This window comes from Lontra canadensis, unplaced genomic scaffold, assembly GCF_010015895.1.
Source record: "Lontra canadensis isolate GAN:19392208 unplaced genomic scaffold, GSC_riverotter_1.0 scaffold5, whole genome shotgun sequence".
Taxonomy (NCBI): Eukaryota; Metazoa; Chordata; class Mammalia; order Carnivora; family Mustelidae; genus Lontra; species Lontra canadensis.
In genome coordinates, this window is record NW_022630999.1 from 40,118,655 (window position 1) to 40,138,505 (window position 19,851).

At 39.1% G+C, this 19,851-nt stretch overlaps 1 protein-coding gene across 1 annotated transcript in view; it reads left to right on the forward strand.

Annotated features, from left to right (window-relative positions):
* The window catches only part of MEGF10 (multiple EGF like domains 10), a 266,646-nt gene that overhangs the window by 65,115 nt on the left and 181,680 nt on the right, over positions 1–19,851 (forward strand). The window contains exon 4 of the mRNA XM_032851957.1: positions 2,125–2,160. The gene's annotated coding sequence lies outside the window, so the exon portion shown is untranslated. The remainder of the gene's footprint in view (positions 1–2,124; positions 2,161–19,851) is intronic.

A 19,851-nucleotide genomic window follows, 5' to 3' on the forward strand; every position in this document is an offset into this window, starting at 1 on the left:
AGGCAGGTTAAAAAAAAAGTAAATGTTTCAAGCAATTCCTGGCTTTGTTATTTTACACACACACACACACACACACACACACACGCACGCGCGCGCGCGCACTTGTATGTGCACCTGTAAATATGGAAGGGCATAGGAAAAATACTGAAACAAAAGTACTCAGCTGTTAAGCCTGGCTGTCTCTGGCCTTGTGTTGGAAAGGTAGATAGAGCCTCACATTTTCAGTCTTTACACTTAGGTACAGTTTTAACATTTTATAATGAAAGCATGCTCCCACACATCTTGAATAAAAAAGAACAATGAAACATAATAGAACGCTAATGACTGAAGAAGTTCAAGCACCAGGACGCAGAGTATTTTCTGGGCAGATGCTCTTGATTTAGGAGCTAACCCATATTACTTTAAAATAATTATAGAGCAAACACATGCAATACTTTAATTATTTTAGTATGGCCAGCATCCTGAAACCAAACCCGACAAAGATAACCCATAACAAACCTACATTTCATACTTATAGGCATAGATGCGGACATTTAAAATAAAATACCAGGAAATCCAGTTGGTACCCCACAATGAAGTAATGTGTAGTCCATAAATGCAAAAGTGGTTTAACAGCATGGCAGATATTCTCTTCCAGTCCCATCATGTTGCTACAAAAGTTGGGTATTCATCCTTTCTGATGGAGGTATAATGGGGAAATTGGAAGGGGAGGTGAACAATGAGAGACTATGGATTCTGAAAAACAATCTGAAGGGTTTGAAGAGGTTGGGGGAACCAGGTGGTGGGTATTAGAGAGGGCACGGACTGCATGGAGTACTGGGTGTGGTACAAAAAACAATACTGTTATGCTGAAAATTTAAAAAAAAAACAGTATGGCAGATATTAATCTTTTTTGTAGGCTAAAAGAGACAAAGCAACATCTGACTATGTAGGGGTGACCCGTACATCATGGATTGATACATTCATTCAACAAATTTGTAGAGCCAGGCATTATTCTCTGTTCTGGGATAAAATCAGACGCTCATCCGTATCATCAGAAACATGCATTGTAGCAGGGGGAAACAGACAAGTAAACAAATGCTATTTGCTAAAATATGAAGGAGTATTTAGACAGGGGAAGTATTAGGAAGAGAATAAAAAGATGATCAAATTTCTGTCTGAAATCAACAGAAAACATTATTCATGTTAGGAAACACTAGAAGTCTTTTTATTCCACTTGAAAGCAATACACCTCCTCACTCCATTATTAAAGCTGCACTCAACAAGTTGGAGCCCATGCGATAAATGGGTAAAACAAATGAGTCCTCTGCATGGGGAAGGAAAATTGGGATATCCAATGATAATTACTGAAGATAGTCAGTTGAAAAAAATACTAGAGAAGTGTGTAGTAAAGTGGCAAGCTACAAAAAATATAGAGCACTTTTTAAAATCTATTAGCAACAGTTACACAATGGAAAAACATGTCATTCATACTAGCAAATGACACTGTAACATGCCTTGATACCAATGGCAGAAAACGCACAAGACCCATTACAAGAAAATGATAAAACTCTGAAGATAAAAATGAAAAAGTCCTAACCATCTTTGCAGAAAGAAATATTTGGACTTATAAAGATGTTATTTCTCTCTAACTCACTTATAAGCTCAATGGAATTCTAGTGAAAATAGTGGTATAATTTTGGGATTTAGAAATTGTTCTTATTTAAAATTGTAGTCTTTATTTTTGTCAAAGTTATACATATTTACTTTAAGTATGATGAGTTCTGCTAGCTTATAACAGCAATCCTCAGCTTTACTCTTCCCAGCTTTTGAATCACACTCCCCAAGTCAATAGTACCCAACGTTTGTGCAGTTTTTTTTTTAAAAAAATATTTATTTATTTGAGAGAGAGATAGAATGTGAGAGGGGAGAAGTCAGAGGGAGAGCAGACTCCGCGCCAAGCAGGGAGCCCGATGTAGGACTCGATCCCCGGACTCCAGGATCATGACCTGAGCCGAAGGCAGTTGCTCAACCAACTGAGCCACCCAGGGGGCCCCATTTGTGCAGTTTTTACTGGTGTTTGTATCGTTCTTATTTTTCAACAAGAGGATTTTTCTGCTAATTAAGGTTTTTTTTTTTTTCCAGTTTTGGAGATGATCGATTCTCTTCTTACTGCAAAAGGTAATAATTACTTATCTGATCCACTTTTCAAACTTCAACCAGACTCTCCCACAGTCACATATTCATCCTACAAATGTGTACATGTTTCAGCTTCTCTCCCCCCCAACAGTAATTTTGATTCCATCAATGTTATAAGCAGTATGTCTGCGTCTCACAATATTCTATGCTTTCCCTTCATGAACAACTTGCTTTTCTGGAAGTTAATGACTGTCTGCTTTTCTTCTCCCCCTCCTCCTTATTATTATTACTATGATGATGATGATGATGTAAACTCTACACTCAGACTGGGGCTTGAACTCAGATTCCTTAGATCAAGAGTTTCATGCTTCTACCGACTGAGTCAGCAGGTGCCCCAATAATGTCTACTTTTAAATTTGCTTTGTTACTGATACAAGGGACAGAATTAAGAGAACAAGGGAGAGGAGAGAGAGGAGGAAGAAACAAACAACAACAACAACAAAAAACTTCTCAACTCCATTACACACTTGAGAAAAGCCCAAGAATTTAAGTTTTGCTTAAAACTGTATTCTGGATCATCCTTCCACATCACAGTGGACTGGCTCCTCTCTGGACTTGCTGCTCAGCTTTGCCAGAACAGCAAAGCTGCTTCCCCTTCATGGTCATCCTAGGAATATTCCTTTTCCTGGTGCTGACTTTGGAGCTCCTGCTTGCTGGATGCCGTGTCTTCCACTGTCATGATTTACACTCTTGTTTGCGGGGAGCACTTCCTCTAGTAGGTTCCAGGGAACTGTGCCCTGGAAGTCACCTAGGGAAGAAATGCTACTGCCACTGACTACGTGGCACTAGAGGAAACTGCTGTCACCTTGGCCATTCCACCTCACACCAACCACTGGCATCCCATGGGAGATGTGTTTGACCTCCCCTCCCCCCACTGATGCCCAGAAGATTCTGTGGCCATCCATTCCGGCCATTTAGAAACTCTCACTGGCATTGTGTTTTGAAATTAATCTGTTAGACCCTTTCTTCAAATCCGTCTTTTACAAGCCTGTTTCTAAAAGTTAAGAAATGTTAGTGCTAAGAAAATCTCCGTCATTCCTTCTACACAGGTTGAAATAATTCAAGCTACATCAGGTAGTGGCCCAGAGGGTTCATGCTCATTAAGTTGGTGGGTAAAACCAATCTGTTTGACAAATCTGGTTTGTAATTTTAAATAAACATGCACAGTTTTTTATAACAAACATTTTAGCTAACATGGTAACCCATAACACATGGTCTAATTCCAAGATTGTAAGCCAACATTTGGTAGAAATATTAAAAATAAGCCTTCAAATATTATACAGAATATTACAGACTTAGGCAGAAACTCAAGTTTTTGGTGACAAGGTACAGAATAACTATAGTTCTCATTTAAATTTATCAGTAATAGGTATGTACATAATTGCTATGTATTATTCATCGATTTTTAAAGTTGTAAGAGCTAGCACATAAAGTAAAAGGATTTTTTAAAAATTCATTGAAAAATTAAGATCTGTTTCTGCTATTCCAGTAACATTTTCAATCAAATGTTTCCCTAAAGAATATTATTAACATAGTGGTGAAATATGAAGATGGAATTATTTTCTGCAAGTCAGTGGGTTTAAATTTGTTTTTAATAGAAGGTTGATAACAGGAATCAGAAACCCATTGATCTGCTATTTAACTTTCCTTTTCCAATTGTGTTCAGCATTCTTGCTTTGCACAGCAAATTTCCTTTTCTCTGGAATGAAAACTGGAAAGTTTTCTTCATCTCGGCATAGGGACCAAATGACATTTGTGTTGACATCAACCATCTCTCCTTGGGGTAATCTATGGCAATGTTGAGGAAATGAGATTGATTTTAAGGGACTGGAACGTAAGTGAGGAAGAAGAAAGTTAAGAAACAAGAAGTGAAATCACACAGCTTCTTACAAGCCGTGTGGCATTTAAATTCACAAAATTAATCAGAAGAAAGAGTTGTAAGTACATTCATGTTCCAAGTTAGAGCAACTTCAACTTGAATATTGTCCATCAGGAATTCTTAAAAATTTATTCTTTGCCTCAAATTTGGAACAATATGACTTTGAAAGACATGCAAGGAAGAAGGGATAAGGCTGCAGGACCAAATTATGGCCATCTTTCTAAGTTTCTCTTACCTAGTTTATATATATATATATATATATATAAACTAGGTAAGAGAAACTTATATATATATATTAGGTAAGAGAAAATATATATATATATTACAAAGAGTGGGGCTGAGGGCCCCTAGAGAGTGACCAATGGTCAGTGTTCTACCATAAGCCTTCTGGTCAGGATTGTACCCAAGAGCCACTGCAATAAAAATTCCATTTGCGAGAGGATGTGAGTTTGAGCTCTGAACAATTGCAGATGAGAGGAGGCAGTGGAAAGAGGACTTGATTAAGGTTGATTGTGATCCTCCATGGTGGGTAAGGTTGATAAATCCGGGATAGGAATGGGAATCCATATAATCATGCTACTCCTGCCACCCACTGGCCGAAGAATGAGTTCTGCATAATTGAAATGTACCCATTTAGGGTTATGATTTTTCTCCATCCATAACTTCTTTCATTTTTCTATGATCCAACAATCTCTGTTTTGAGCTTCTGTCCTCTTTGGTGGTGGAAAACTAACCTAAGCAATGCATTATCCTTCTCCCAAGGTTTCAGGGCTTTGGGGAAAGGCTTTAAGTTACACTGAGTTGTCAAGTGGACAAGGTGTAACTGCATGTTGTCTTCTAGCCTGTCTGGTATTCGCTGTGATGGAGCAACCCATCTGGGTCCTGGTTGTCATCACCCTCCTGTCATGATGTTCACATTCCTATGTCGTTTCTGGTTTTACATGGTCATGCTGCTTTGTCTCCTCTTCAGGCTGCAAGGCCCCTCTCAGTCTACCAGCCACCTCTCAGCTAAATTTCTCAGGGTTTGGAGATATCATCTAGATGATATCTCTTGCCACTCTGGGGCTGTGAGAGACTGGGGAGTTACCTCAAGCCCTATCTGCATAGAGGGACTGCCACTTCAGTGTCTCAGAACATAAATTAAGATGTTTCTGGCAGTAATAGGAAAGTTATGTCAAACTGCCTTAAGACAAATTATTAGCTCATATAAGGAGTCAAGAGGTAAGGTGAGCTTCAAAGTGTGTTGATCCAACAGTTTAAAAATGCAATCAAAGGCTTGGGTTCTCTCTGTCTCTTTATCCTGCCCTCTGCCTGTGATCTTCATGTTGAAATGGATTCGTGTCTTGGTTGTATGATAGCCACCTGCAGAAATTACTCCTTTGTCTTTTGTATCTAATTGATGTCTCAAGCTTCTTTCTTCAGAATGAAGTAGAGCATTCCTAGGAGTCTCAGGTAAAATCCTCTTCCTCTTATTGGTATGGCTGGATCACATGCCTCTTCCCCCTCCCTTTTTTTTAAATTGAAATTTTTATTTTAATTCCAGTTAGTTAACATTGAGTGTTATAATCACATGATTATTTTTTTCATTTCTAGAATTTATGTTGAAATATTATTATTACACACAAAAAAACCACACAAATATTTTCTCATTGTAAAAGACTCAAGTTATTACATAAGGATGTAGAGTAAAGCCTAAAAGCCCAGTCTGAGTCTCCCCACTTCCTCTCCATTCCCTTTTCAATTCCTACAATATCACATGCTTATTTTTGAATTTTTTTTTTAGCAAAAGGAACAGGATTACTGCTAGACCAAAATCAGGTTGAACCCAGACGCTGAGATTAGAAATCAGTCTCCTAAGGTACTATGTGCAGAAGGGGTGAGTACCTGAAGATATTTGGAAATTTTTAAGAAGAGAATGAGGAGGATAGCTTCTCTCTAGGAAATAATATCAGCCAGGATTTAGTTAGGAAAACAAACCCCTCTAGAAATTTCAAGCAGAACAAGATTAACATAGGGAATTAAGCTGCAAAAATCATTTGAAGGGGTAGAAGAGAGAAAAACGAGGGGGTAAGATGGAATTAGTCAATGTTCAGAATTCCAGGAAGCTGCTCCTGATCCTGTAGGAGAGCTCACCTGTCTAACCCTGAATTGCTCTGAGCTGGTGGTCTTCTGCCCCTGCAGACCCAGTGCCCTTGTTCAAGGTCATGCTGCTTCTACAGCCAAAGCCTGGTGTGGCTCTGGCTTCCTTCTTCCCTTCAATCTTAAAAAAAAAAAGATTACTTATTTATATACCATGCAGTTGAACAATTTTAAGTGTGCGAAGTGTATAATTCATTGCCTTTAGTGTATTCACAGAGTTGGGCATCCACCACCATAATCAATTTTAGAACATTTTCATTATTCCTGAAGAAACGTTTTCTCCTCAGGCAAACCCCCCTCACCCCACTCCCAATCCCTCTAGTCATCCTCCCCTCCCTCCCCCATCCTTCCCTTACCCTACACATAAACTAATCTCCTTTTTGTCTCTGTAGATTTGTCTCTTCTGGACATTTTATGTAGATTTTTATAATGTGTGTTCTTTTGTGATTGGATTCTTTCACTTAGCATAACATTTTCAAGGCTCATTCATGTTGTATCAGGACTTCATTTGTTTTTATTGCTGAATATTCTTCTACAGTATGAATAGACCACATCTTATCTATCTATTCATCAGTTAATGGACATTTGAGTTGTTTCTACTTTTTAGCTGTTAATTATGCTGCCATGAACATTCATGTACAAGTTTTTGATGAATGTATATATGTTGGGCAGAGACTTTGGAGTGGAATTGCTAAGTCAGGTGGTAAATCTAAGTTTCACCTTTGAAGAACTGCTAACCTGTTTTCCAAAGTGGCTGCACTATTTTGTATCCCCACCAGCACCAACCCAATGAGGTTTCCATCATTTCTCTACATCCTTACCAGCGCTTGTGATTATGGTTTTTGTTTTGTTTTGTTTTTTGATGATAAGCTACTGAGTTGGAAGTGGTAGCCTATTGTGGTTTTCATTTGCATTTCCCTGATGGTTAATGATGTTGAGCATCTTTTCTTATACTTACTGGCCATTTGTGTATCTTCTTGAAGAAATCTCTCTTCAGAGCCTTTGCCCATTTTTAATTGGATTATTTGTCTTTTTACTATTGAGCTGTAGCAGTTTTAAATATATTCTAGCTACAAGTATCTTAGTAGATACACGATTTGCAAATGTTTTCACTCAGATTGTGGATTGTTTTTTCACATTTTGATAATGTTCATTGGTGCATAAGGGTTTTACATTTTGATGAAGTCTCATTTATCTGTTCTTTTTTCTTTTGCCACTTGTGCTTTCGGTGTCATATATAAAAATGTGGAATTTGAGATTATGATGATTTACCCCTATGTAGTCTTCTAAGAATTTTATAGCATTAGTTCATAGCCTTAGGTCTTACATCCTTTTTGAGTTAATTTTGGCATATGGTTTGAGGTAGGGGCCCCACTTCATTTTCTTGCATGTGACTACCCAGCTGTCCCAGCATCTTATTTTAATCTTACGCAGATTCTTTCCACTGGCAGGTCCTGAACTGAAATCTTCCTACAAGAGGAGACAGGGAAATGTAGCCCCTGTGAGAAGGAGAACTTGGACAGGTGGGAACTAGCCCATAGTATGCAGCAAATAACTTAACATCAGCCTTTCTGAGGATTTGCTGTCTCTTTGGTGTCTAGACGGAAAAGCAGGCTACAAGTATCCTTTTATTCAAAGATCCTAAACCTGTCTAGAATCATTTTGACACCCTTATAACTTGAGAAATATAGAGAATATAGGGCTCAACTCACTTTATTCTATTTTTCTCTTCTGTGTTCTTCTTTCTTCCCAGTCCACACAATTCTAAAATTGAGTCTAAGAGAAACCCAGCCATATACTTTTCCAGATAGTTCTGTTTCATGTGCTTTTGTTCTGAAGAGCTATATTTTGCTTTTTAAAAGAATGAAAAAATCTTAAAGGTACAAGAGATTATTTTAGATACGCTATTAGACCATAGAAAGCAGCACTTTGTCTGACAGATTGAGAATATGGTTTCACGAATGTGATGCAGAGCTCCAGAGACAGTCATGAGACTTTGGGGAAGGGAGACAGATTCTTAAGGAGGAGATAAGTAATTATAGATAAGGAGCTAAAATTTATGGGTAAGTAGGACATTGATGCCTTTGCTAGAGATTTCCAGTTATGACCATACAGGTATTAGGAGCAACTTGGCAATGGTTTTACAACTGTATTCTGCAATAAACTGTAGTATACTAATATAGACTGAACTGTTTAAACATCTTGGAGACTTTAATTTATTCAGCTTAAGAGCTTAGTTGAAGGGAAAAAAATAATGGAAAGTAAGCTGTGGGATTGCTTTTCCTGAATTCTAAATTTAGCTTAAATATATTTCTAATCCTCTGTGCCAGGGATATTTTCTTGGAAATTCATTTGAATTGTATAATCTGATCACCTTTATTAATGCATGGATTCAGATGGGCATAAACATGCTTACTGTATTTTACTGTGTCAATTTTTAGCCTAGGTAATCCTGTAAATGATTAGCTAATTATATTCCGTCTGATTATCAAGCTACTTAACTTAAATCCAGTATGATTATAAAAGGCGAGTAAATCTTCCATGCCAATAGAGGAGATTCTGCACATGGTTACATTTAAGAAGGCAAAGGAAACCACCATATAAGCAAAGCCTATGCAAGATTAAGTCCCCATTATCTGGATGACAGAAACTAGGAAAGAATAGAGTTTGAAGAGCAACACAAATTCACAGCCATCATTTTGAGTCCATCTTACCTTCAAATACAAATATGATCGCTCCCTGAACTAATTGTCATAAAACTAGACAGGGAACATTCCATCACCTACTGTAGGAAATGACCCTCTCTAATTTTAATTAAATTAAAATTAGTTTTTAATTAATGTTCACATTATATCTGGGCATAAATGGAAAACTTCTAAGTGATGGAGAGAAAAGGGAAACAGTGTGTGAGGATTCAAGAGTATGATGTCGTTTCAGCTCTGGGAGAAATTAGAAAAATAGAAACTAGCATATTCAGAACGTCTTTCACATGCCCATCATACTATCCCATCTAGTGTTTCATGACAGGCCTAAGAGGAAGGCATAATTATCCCAGGATCTCTAGATGGGTACACTGGATCACAGATATATTAGAATCCAGTTTGTCTGTTTCTAAATTCTGTGCTCTCATGGTTGTTAAATTTTGACAGCACCCTTTCAGGTACAAAAGAAAGAAAGAAATACTATTATAATTGGCTTAGGAAAACCAAGTAATTTATCAGCTCACAAACTGTCATGTAGAGACCAGATCCTCCTCATTCAACATTGCCTGCTGCAGGTGAGGTTGCATTCAGGGACCAAGAGGAACTCTTTCTCTCTAGGTTTCATTTCTACCTTTCTCTGTATTGTGCTTGCTATCAGGCAGGCTCTCAGGAGCTTCGGCTTCAGGCTTTAAAGCTTTAATCCCATGGAAAAAGAGATTCCTTTTCTAAATTGGGTAAGAGTTTCAGTATTGAATTCTACTATCCTTTTTTGGCCTAACTAATCTTAACCACACTGTGAACAACTTGAAAGGAACGTGAATGTACAGGGTTGGCTATATCAGGAAATGTGACTTGTAACTCTTAAGCCTTGTGTATATAAGTTAAAGATGCAGAAATAGGTGGCAGAATGACTCCACTATTTCTGAGATTTTTTTAAAATGTGGATCGTGACTATGGTGAGTGCTGTGAAGTGTGTAAACCTGGCGATTCACAGACCTGTACCCCTGGGGAAAAAATATATGTTTATAAAAAATAAAATTAAAAAAAAATGTGGATCGTGAATATACCCAGGTAACTATAGCAGTTGGTGCTGATCATGAAGCTTCCTGAAGTCAACAAAAGCCTTTACTTCTCTGCTATTGAAAAGGTTTTATTCATACCATAAAGTCAAACATACAGCCTCATTCAAGTCAATATGAAAATATATTACATAGCATGTGGAAAAGTATGTATTTGAAGGGGAAGAAGACCAACGTTTATTAAATAACTGCTATGTACAGGTAAGACATAGGTACATCATACCTATTTTTTTTTTAAGATTTATTTATTTTAGAGAGAGAGTGTGGGGGAAGGGCAGATGGACACAGAGAAACCCAAACAGACTCCATGCAGAATGTGAGCTCCACATGGGGCTCGATCTCATGACCCCAAGGTCAGACCCAAGCTGAAATCCAGTCAGATGCCTAACTGACTGCACCACCCAGGTGACCCATGTTATATCCACTTTTTTTTTTAAGATTTTATTCATTTATTCATGAGAGACAGAGAGAGAGGCAGAGGCAGACAGAGAAGCAGGGTCCCTGCTTGAGCAGGGAGCCCGATGTGGGACTTGATCCCAGGACCCTGGGATCATGACCTGCACCGAAGGCAGTTGTTTAACTGCCTAAGCCACCCAGGCACCCTGTTATATCCACTTTTATGTTAGAAAAATGATTTGGTGGGCACTAGCCACATGTGGCTGTTTAAATTTAAAACTTAAAGTGACTAATTAAAATTAAAATTTAGTTCTTCAGTTGTAGGAGCTGTACTTTCACTGCTGAATATCCACATGACCGTGGCTTCCACGATGGACAGCATAGTCATAGAACATGTCTGTCATTGTAGAAAGTTCTGTTGGACAGCTCTGACTATCCACCTCAATTTTCCCCCTTTTGTCAGAATGGAATCTAACAATCTTAAGTCATATGAGATAAGACTATTAAGAAATAGTCAGTGTAGAATGTGTATCTTCTGTAAGAAAACCACTCCGAACTCAGAAAAGCCAGTGTCATAGGCCAAAACAGAAGGGGGGGAGGTATTAGATACTAGATATTAAATGACATGATGGAATTATTGTCAGATTTGTTTGGTGTAATCAAGATATTGCGGTCTTGTTAGACTATAGTCCCGCTCTTTGGAGATCTGTGCTGAAGCATTTAGGAAGAAAATTTTGACATTTTTCTTTCACTCTGGAATGACAGAATAAAAAACAGGGATAAAGCAACAATGACACAATGTAAACAATAGTAAAATCTATCTAATTGGTGCTGTTGTTTCTTTTTTTTTCTTTTTAAATTATTTTTTTTAAATAAACATATAATGTATTTTTATCCCCAGGGGTACAGGTCTGTGAATCGCCAGGTTTACACATTTCACAGCACTCATCATAGCACATACCCTCCCCAATGTCCATATCCCCACCACCCTCTCCCATCCCCCCTCCCCACAGCAACCCTCAGTCTGTTTTTTGAGATTGAGTCTCTTATGGTTTGTCTCCCTCCCAATCCCACCTTCTTTCATTTTTTCTTTTCCTACCCCCAACCCCCCCACATTGCATACCACTTCCTCATATCAGGGAGATCATATGATAGTTGTCTTTCTCCGATTGACTTATTTCACTAAGCATAATACCCTCTAGTTCCATCCATGTCATTGCAAATGGCAAGATTTCATTTCTTTTGATGGCTGCATAGTATTCCATTGTGTATATATACCACATCTTCTTTATCCATTCATCTGTTGATGGACATCTAGGTTCTTTCTGTAGTTTGGCTATTGTGGACATTGCTGCTATAAACATTCGGGTGCATGTGCCCCTTCGGAGCACCACGTTTGTATCTTTAGGATATATACCCAGTAGTGCCATCGCTGGGTCATAGGGTAGCTCTATTTTCAGTTTTTTGAGGAACCTCCATGCTGTTTTCCAGAGTGGTTGCACCAGCTTGCATTCCCACCAACAGTGTAGGAGGGTTCCCCTCTCTCCGCATCCTCTCCAACATCTGTCATTTCTTGACTTGTTAATTTTAGCCATTCTGACTGGTGTGAGGTGGTATCTCACTGTGGTTTTCATTTATATTTCTGTGATGCCAAGTGATGTTGAGCACTTTTTCATGTGTCTGTTGGCCATTTGGATGTCTTCTTCGGAGAAATGTCTGTTCATGTCCTCTGCCCATTTCTTGATTGGATTATTTGTTCTTTGGGTGTTGAGTTTGCTAAGCTCTTTATAGATTTTGGAAACTAGCCCTTTATCTGATATGTTCTTTGCAAATATCTTCTCCCATTCTGTCAGTTGTCTTTTGGTTCTGCTAACTGTTTCCTTTGCTGTGCAAAAGCTTTTGATCTTGATGAAATCCCAATAATTCATTTTTTCCCTTGCTTCTGTTGTCTTTGGCGATGTTCCTAGGAAGAAGTTGCTGTGGTTGAGGTCAAAGAGGTTGCTGCCTGTGTTCTCCTCAAGGATTTTGATGGATTCCTTTCTTACATCGAGGTCCTTCACCCATTTTGAGTCTATTTTCGTGTGTGGTGTAAGGAAATAGTCCAATTTCATTTTTCTGCATGTGGCTGTCCAATTTTCCCGGCACCATTTGTTGAAGAGACTGTGTTTTTTCCATTGGACATTCCTTCCAGCTTTGTCGAAGATTAGTTGACCATAGAGTTGAGGGTCTATTTCTGGGCTCTCTATTCTGTTCCATTGATCTATGTGTCTGTTTTTGTGCCAGTACCATACTGTCTTGATGATGACAGCTTTGTGATAGAGCTTGAAGTCTGGAATTGTGATGCCACCAACTTTGGCTTTCTTTTTCAATATTCCTTTGGCTATTTGAGGTTTTTTCTGGTTCCATATAAATTTTAGGATTATTTGTTCCATTTTTTTGATAAAAATGCGTGGGATTTTGATAGGGATTGCATTAAATGTGTAGATTGCTTTAGGTAGCATAGACATTTTCACAATATTTATTCTTCCAATCCATGAGCATGGAACATTTTTCCATTTCTTTGTGTCTTCCTCCATTTCTTTCATGAGTACTTTATAGTTTTCTGAGTATAGATTCTTTGCCTCTTTGGTTAGGTTTATTCCTAGGTATCTTATGGTTTTGGGTGCAATTGTAAATGGGACTGACTCCTTAATTTCTCTTTCTTCTGTCTTGTTGTTAGTGTAAAGAAATGCAACTGATTTCTGTGCATTGACTTTATATCCTGACACTTTACTGAATTCCTGTACAAGTTCTAGCAGTCTTGGAGTGGAGTCTTTTGGGTTTTCCACATATAGTATCATATCATCTGCAAAGAGTGATAGTTTGACTTCTTTGCCGATTTGGATGCCTTTAATTTCTTTTTGTTGTCTGATTGCTGAGGCTAGGACTTCTAGTACTATGTTGAACAGCAGTGGTGATAGTGGACATCCCCGCTGTGTTCCTGACCTTAGTGGAAAAGCTTTCAGTTTTTCTCCATTAGAATGATATTTGCAGTGGGTTTTTTATCTGGTCCAGTGTGTCATTTAAGGCCTTTATTTCCTTGTTGATCTTTTGCTTAGATGATCTGTCCATTTCAGTGAGGGGAGTGTTAAAGTTCCCTACTATTATTGTATTATTGTCGATGTATTTCTTTGATTATGTTATTAATTGGTTTATATAGTTGGCTGCTCCCATGTTAGGGGCATAGATATTTAAAATTGTTAGGTCTTCTTGTTGGACAGACCCTTTGAGTATGATACAGTGTCTTTCCTCCTCTCTTATTATAGTCTTTGGCTTAAAATCTAATTGATCTGATATAAGGGTTGCCACCCCAGCTTTCTTCTGATGTCCATTAGCATGGTACATTGTTTTCCACCCCCTCACTTTAAATCTGGAGGTATCTTCGGATCTAAAATGAGTTTCTTGTGGGCAGCATATTGATGGGTTTTGTTTTTTTATCCATTCTGATACCCTGTGTCTTTTGATTGGGGCATTTAGCCCATTAACACTCAGGGTAACTATTGAGAGATATGAATTTAGTGCCATTGTATTGCCTGTAAGGTGACTGTGACTGTATATTGTCTCTGTTTCTTTCTGATCTACTACTTTTAGGGTCTCTCTTTGCTTAGAGGACCCCTTTCAATATTTCCTGTAGAGCTGGTTTGGTGTTTGCAAATTCTTTCAGTTTTTGTTTGTCCTGGAAGCTTTTTATCTCTTCTTCTATTTTCAATGATAGCCTAGCTGGATATAGTATTCTTGGCTGCATGTTTTTCTCGTTTAGTGCTCTGAATATATCATGCCAGTTCTTTCTGGCCTGCCAGGTCTCTGTGGATAGGTCCGCTGCCAATCTAATGTTTTTACCCTTGTATGTTACAGACTTCTTTTCCCGGGCTGCTTTCAGGATTTTCTCTTTGTCGCTAAGACTTGTAAATTTTACTATCAGGTGATGAGGTGTGGACCTATTTTTATTGATTTTGAGGGGCATTCTTAGCATCTTCTGGATTTTGATGTTTGTTCCCTTTGCCATATTAGGGAAATTCTCTACAATAATTCTCTCCAATAAACCTTCTGCTCCCCTCTCTCTTTCTTCTTCTTCTGGAATCCCAATTATTCTAATGTTGTATCGTCTTAGGTGTCACTTATCTCTCGAATTCTCTCCAATTCTCTCTATTTGTTTGTCTCTCTTTTGCTCAGTTTCTTTATTCTCTGTCATTTGGTCTTCTTTGTCACTAATTCTTTCTTCTGCCTCATTTATCCTAGCAGTAAGAGCTTCCATTTTTTTTTAAAGATTTTATTTATTTATTTGACAGACAGAGATCACAAGTAGGCAGAGAAGCAGGCAGAGAGAGAGGAGGAAGCAGGCTCCCTGCGGAGTAGAGAACCCGATGTGGGGAGAGCTTCCATTTTTGATTACACCTCATTAATAGCTTTTTTGATTTCAACTTGGTTAGATTTTAGTTCTTTTATTTCTCCAGAAAGGGCTTTTATATCTCCTGAGAGGGTTTCTCTAATATCTTCCATGCCTTTTTCGAGCCCGGCTAGAACCTTGAGAATCGTCATTCTGAACTCTAGATCTGTCATATTACCAATGTCTGTATTGATTAGGTCCCCAGTCTTCGGTACTGCCTCTTGTTCTTTTTCTTGTGGTGAGTTTTTCTGCCTTGTCATTTTGTCCAGATAAGATTTGCTTTCTCCTCCTCTGGAATTCCGCTGTTCTCCTTGGTGAGTGAAGTTGGTCTTGGCTGGGTTTCTTGTTGATCTTCTGGGGGAGGGGCCTGTTGTAGTGATTCTCAAGTGTCTTTGCCCCAGGTGGAATTGCATCGCCCTTACCAGGAGCCAGGTAAGTAATCCGCTCGGGTTTGCTTTTGAGAGCTTTTGTTCCCTGAGCGCTTTCCATAGAGTTCCAGAGGACAGGAATGAAGATGGCGGCCTCCCAATCTCCTGCCCGGAGGAACCGAGAGCTCGGGGTCCCTCTCCTCAGTGTGCCCTCAGAGAAAAGCGCCCAACCGCCCCCGTCTCCCTGGCCTCTGGTCGCGCTTGGAGGAAAGCACTCAATAGGTCACACTTGGAGAAAAATGCCCAGTCGCTTCCGTCTATGTGGCCTCCGGCCGTGCTCCGATCTCAGCTAGCCTGAGACCGGTTCAAGGTAATCCTGAGCTGAGAGCTCACTCCTCGACTTTGTCACTGTAGCCGGCTTCCCCACTCTAATACCTGTGAGCTCTGCGACACTCAGACACCCCCGGTCCTTCTGTGACCCTGCGGGACGTGGGGTTATGCTGACCCCATGTGGACTTCCCCCTGGTTTAGCCTCTGGAGCGATGTCCCTCCGTGGAGCAGACTTTTAAAAGTTCTGATTTTGTGCTCCGTTGTGCTCCGTTGCTCCGCTGCTTGCCGGGAGCCGGTCCCTCCCACCGCGGTCTATCTTCCCGTCGCTTTGGATTCACTTCTCCGCAGGTCCTACCTTTCAGAAAGTGATCGAATTGTTGCTCTTCTGTTCGATTTCCCGTTGGACTTGTAGGTGTTCGCGATGGTTAGATAAGCTATCTAGCTGATCTCCTGCTACCTGATGTCGTCTCAGCCTGCTACTTCTCCGCCATCTTGACTCCTCCCCGGTGTTGTTGTTTCTAATTTGAAACAGAATGAAAATAGTTTTGAAAAACCAAACTTTCTTTTAACAGTTTTGGCCTTTGATGTCACACTCAGAAAATGTTTTCTTAAACTAGACTTTTAAAAATAGTTACGAGGCAATCTTCTAGAATTTTAATGGATCATTTCTTTAAAAGCTTAAATCTTTTATCTGTTTGTAATTTGTTTTGGTGTAATGGGCACATTAAAGATTACTTTTATTTTTGCATAGTTAAATGGTAGTGAATATTTGCTTCTCTTTTAAATTCATTCACAATATTTTTTTTTCTAGAAAGAGCCCCTGATTTTTCACATAGAGTTTCACCCCTCCCCCCACCTTTCACTTTCTGCTCATATGTTTTGGGTAATGCAGAAACAGAACATTAAAAGCCTGGTATTCTTTAATTTACTCTCATCTAAAAAGCCCTTGGGGCAGAAACCATAGTCCTTTTGGTAGTATCATAGGCAGTTTAAAGCATGGGAGCCTGTTAAAACATGAGCAGAGAACTCTTTGCTAGCCACTACATCCTACTTAATAGATCAGAAAAAAGTTTAGAGAATATTAACATATCTGTTACCAAAAGCAAAAGTGAAAGTTGTATGTTGTTAAATGTCTTATATCAAAAAGTGGAGTTTCTAGATTTATTTCCTCAGGAGGACGTTTCACTCATGGCTCAGGGAAGAACATAAAACGCTGTATTAAGACGTCTTTGTATAAGGACTCAGGTGCTCACCGCCCTATTACAGGGGCTGAAGAAGCCTAGGCAATTGGTCACCACTAACTTTTTGGTGCATGACCAAGGAAGATCAGAGACCCTCTGTTTGCCAGAGTCATGAACATGCAGAAACCTCCTGTACATCTCCTGGTACTTCATAGATCCCAGATGGAGGGAATGGGAAGGGAAACAGAAGCTCCTTCAGAAACTGACATTGGAAAGGCCCATGTTATACCTTCTACTGCTCCAGAGAAAGAGGAAAAATGACTTGGGCCGCCCTGCAGTCTTTCAGGATTATGTGAGTTTATCTGTGAAGACGGAGCCTAAAAATGCATTCAGAATGCTGGCGAAGGTGTCAGAGAAACCTACTTCTCAGGCTTTCAGCTTCTGCAATATAAGGGAGATAGAAAAGTTTTCAAAGGTGGCAGTGGAGCCGTGGGGAATGGGTGCTGGGTGTCACCAGACAAATATCGCAGAAGAGGTGAGGAGCTTTCCCATTAGATTGAAATGTTTATTTTAAAAATTTAAAGGATCGTTGATTTGAAAGTTTGAGAGTAGGGTATGTTTGTTAGAGTATCTGGTGAAGCAAACAATTTGAGATTGTAACATATGTTTATCATAGAGGATTGGTTTCTCTTACCAATGCTAAGAATTAACTTCTTATGATAACATGTTGCCTAGCAGAGCTCCTCCCCCAGTGTGTTTCCCACTGCTCTAATGGTAACTAAGCAGGCTGGGTCACCACAGGAGCCTTGCAAAGGGCTCTGATCCTTTGTTGATCCCAATATGGCATGTAAACGTAACTATCCTCTTAATGTATCATGAAAAAAAGCTATAAAGTGCTGCATTTTAGTGAAAGGGTCTTCTCTTGATTTAATGTGAATGTTGTTCCTGAATGTGAAAGCTCTGAAGTGAATTAGTGTACAACAAGTATCAGGAAAGACTCTTTGGGGGCACTTCCTTGTGTGAATACATCATGGCCATGTAAAACTGCAAATCTCAGGATTTAATATTAATATTCCAGAGAGTTATGTTAGATAAATAACAGAGGAGGCTGATAAAAACTCCCTGGGTTTTCAGAAAAGTTAAAGGCTTTGATTAATTAATTCTTTATCTTCATCTCCTCATCCTTTTCTTTTCTTTTCTTGCAAGAGTGAGATAGTTATAATCTGAGAGATAAGACAGAATCTACTGAGAGCTGTATTTGTGCAACTCTATGGTTTGGGCAAATGTATTAAATGAATGAAAGGAATTCATGTTGAGGAGTCTCTGCTCTTACAATAATTTTCTACTTAAAAAAGATAGCTTCCAAGTGGAAAATAAAAATGTTCTACTGATTTACAAAACTTATGTTTAAAATGTAGTCACTATTTTTGAGACTTTAGTATGCACAAGGACATCTCTTGGTGCTTGAGATATATCAGTAAACAAAATAGATATCCCTGCCCTCGAAAAGCTTATATTCTAATGGGGAAAAGACAGATAGCAAACTATAAACATAGTGAGTAAGTAGATTATATAGGATATTAGAAAGAATAGAAAAATGTGGAATCTTTTTTTTTTTTTTTAAGATTTTATTACCTATTTGACAGAAAGAGCACAAGCAGGGGAAGTGGGGGAGGAGCAGGGAGAGGGAGAAGCAGGCTTTCCACTGAGCAGGGAGCCTGATGTGGGGCTTGATCCTAGGACCCTGGGATCATGACCTAAGCTAAAGGCAGATGCTTAACCAATTGAGCCACCCAGGTGCCTGAAAATGTGGAACATTTTAAAGGGGGATTAGGTATGTTGCGGGGGCAGGGATGAGTTGAAATATTTGATAGGAGAAAGCACTATTTGAGTTAGAAATGAAAGAGATGAAACAACAAGCCACACCTTTCAGTAAGAGGGAGCAGCAGGGGACCTAAGGGGGAATGATCCTTGGTGTTTTGAAGAGAAGAAAGGAGATCAGTATGTCTGGAATGGAGTGAGCAAGAGGACAGCAAACTACACAAAGAATTCTTGCAACTTAAGAACAACCAATTTTTGGTTGGGTGAAGAACTTTAATAGACATTTCTCCAAAGAAGATGCAGATTACCAACAGCACATGCAGAGATATCCAATGTCAAAAAATGCAAATCAAAACCACAATGACAAACCTCCTCACGTAGCTACTATCAAAAAATGGGTGGGGCAGGAATAACAGGTGTCAGCAGGATGTGGAGATATTGGAACCCTTATGGACCATTGGTAGGAATGTAAAATGGTGCAGTCACATGGAAAACAATATTGCTGTTCTTAGAAAAAGTAAAAATAGAATTACCATATAATGCAGCAATTCCACCTTTGGGTATTTATCCTGAAAAATTGAAAGCAGAGTCTCTAAAAAATATGGGTAAACCTATGCTCATGGTAGTGTTATTTAAAAGACTAAAAGATTTCATCCAAATTTCCATCCACAGATGAATGGTTATCAGGTATGGATATACATACAGTGCAATGCCATTCAGCCTTAAAAAGGAAGGACATCTTGACACATCCCACAATATGGATGAACCTTGAGGATATTATGCTAAGTGAAATACACCAATCCCCAAAAGACAAGTACTGTATGATTCCACTTGTGTATCAAGAATGGTTACTTTCATAGAGAGAAGATAGAATGGTATTTGCCAGAGGCTAAGAGAAAGGGAAATGGGGGAGTTAATATTTAATGGGTACAGAGTCTCTCTTTTGCAAGATGAAGAGTTCTTATGATGGATGGTGGCTAAAATAGCCAGGGTTGCCTAAGTGGCTCCATTGATTAAGCCTTAGACAATCAGGTCATGATCTCAGAGTTGTGAGATGGAGCCCTGTGTGGAGCCCCACCAGCACTGGGTGTGGAGCTGGCTTAAGATTCTCTCTCTCTCTCTCTCTCTGCCCTTCACCCCCTACCCCCAACTCACACACATGTTCTCCCTAAAATAACTAACTAACTAATTAATTAATAGCCAGGAACTCTTAGTGAGAGAGAGGCACTGTCTCTTTCTCTAGTGAAGCACTGTTCCCCACTGGGTGATTCCCACCAAGATACAAAAACAGTAATACCTCCCACTTTAGAAAACCTTTCTTTGATCCTACATGACTATGGTCTCATTTTTCT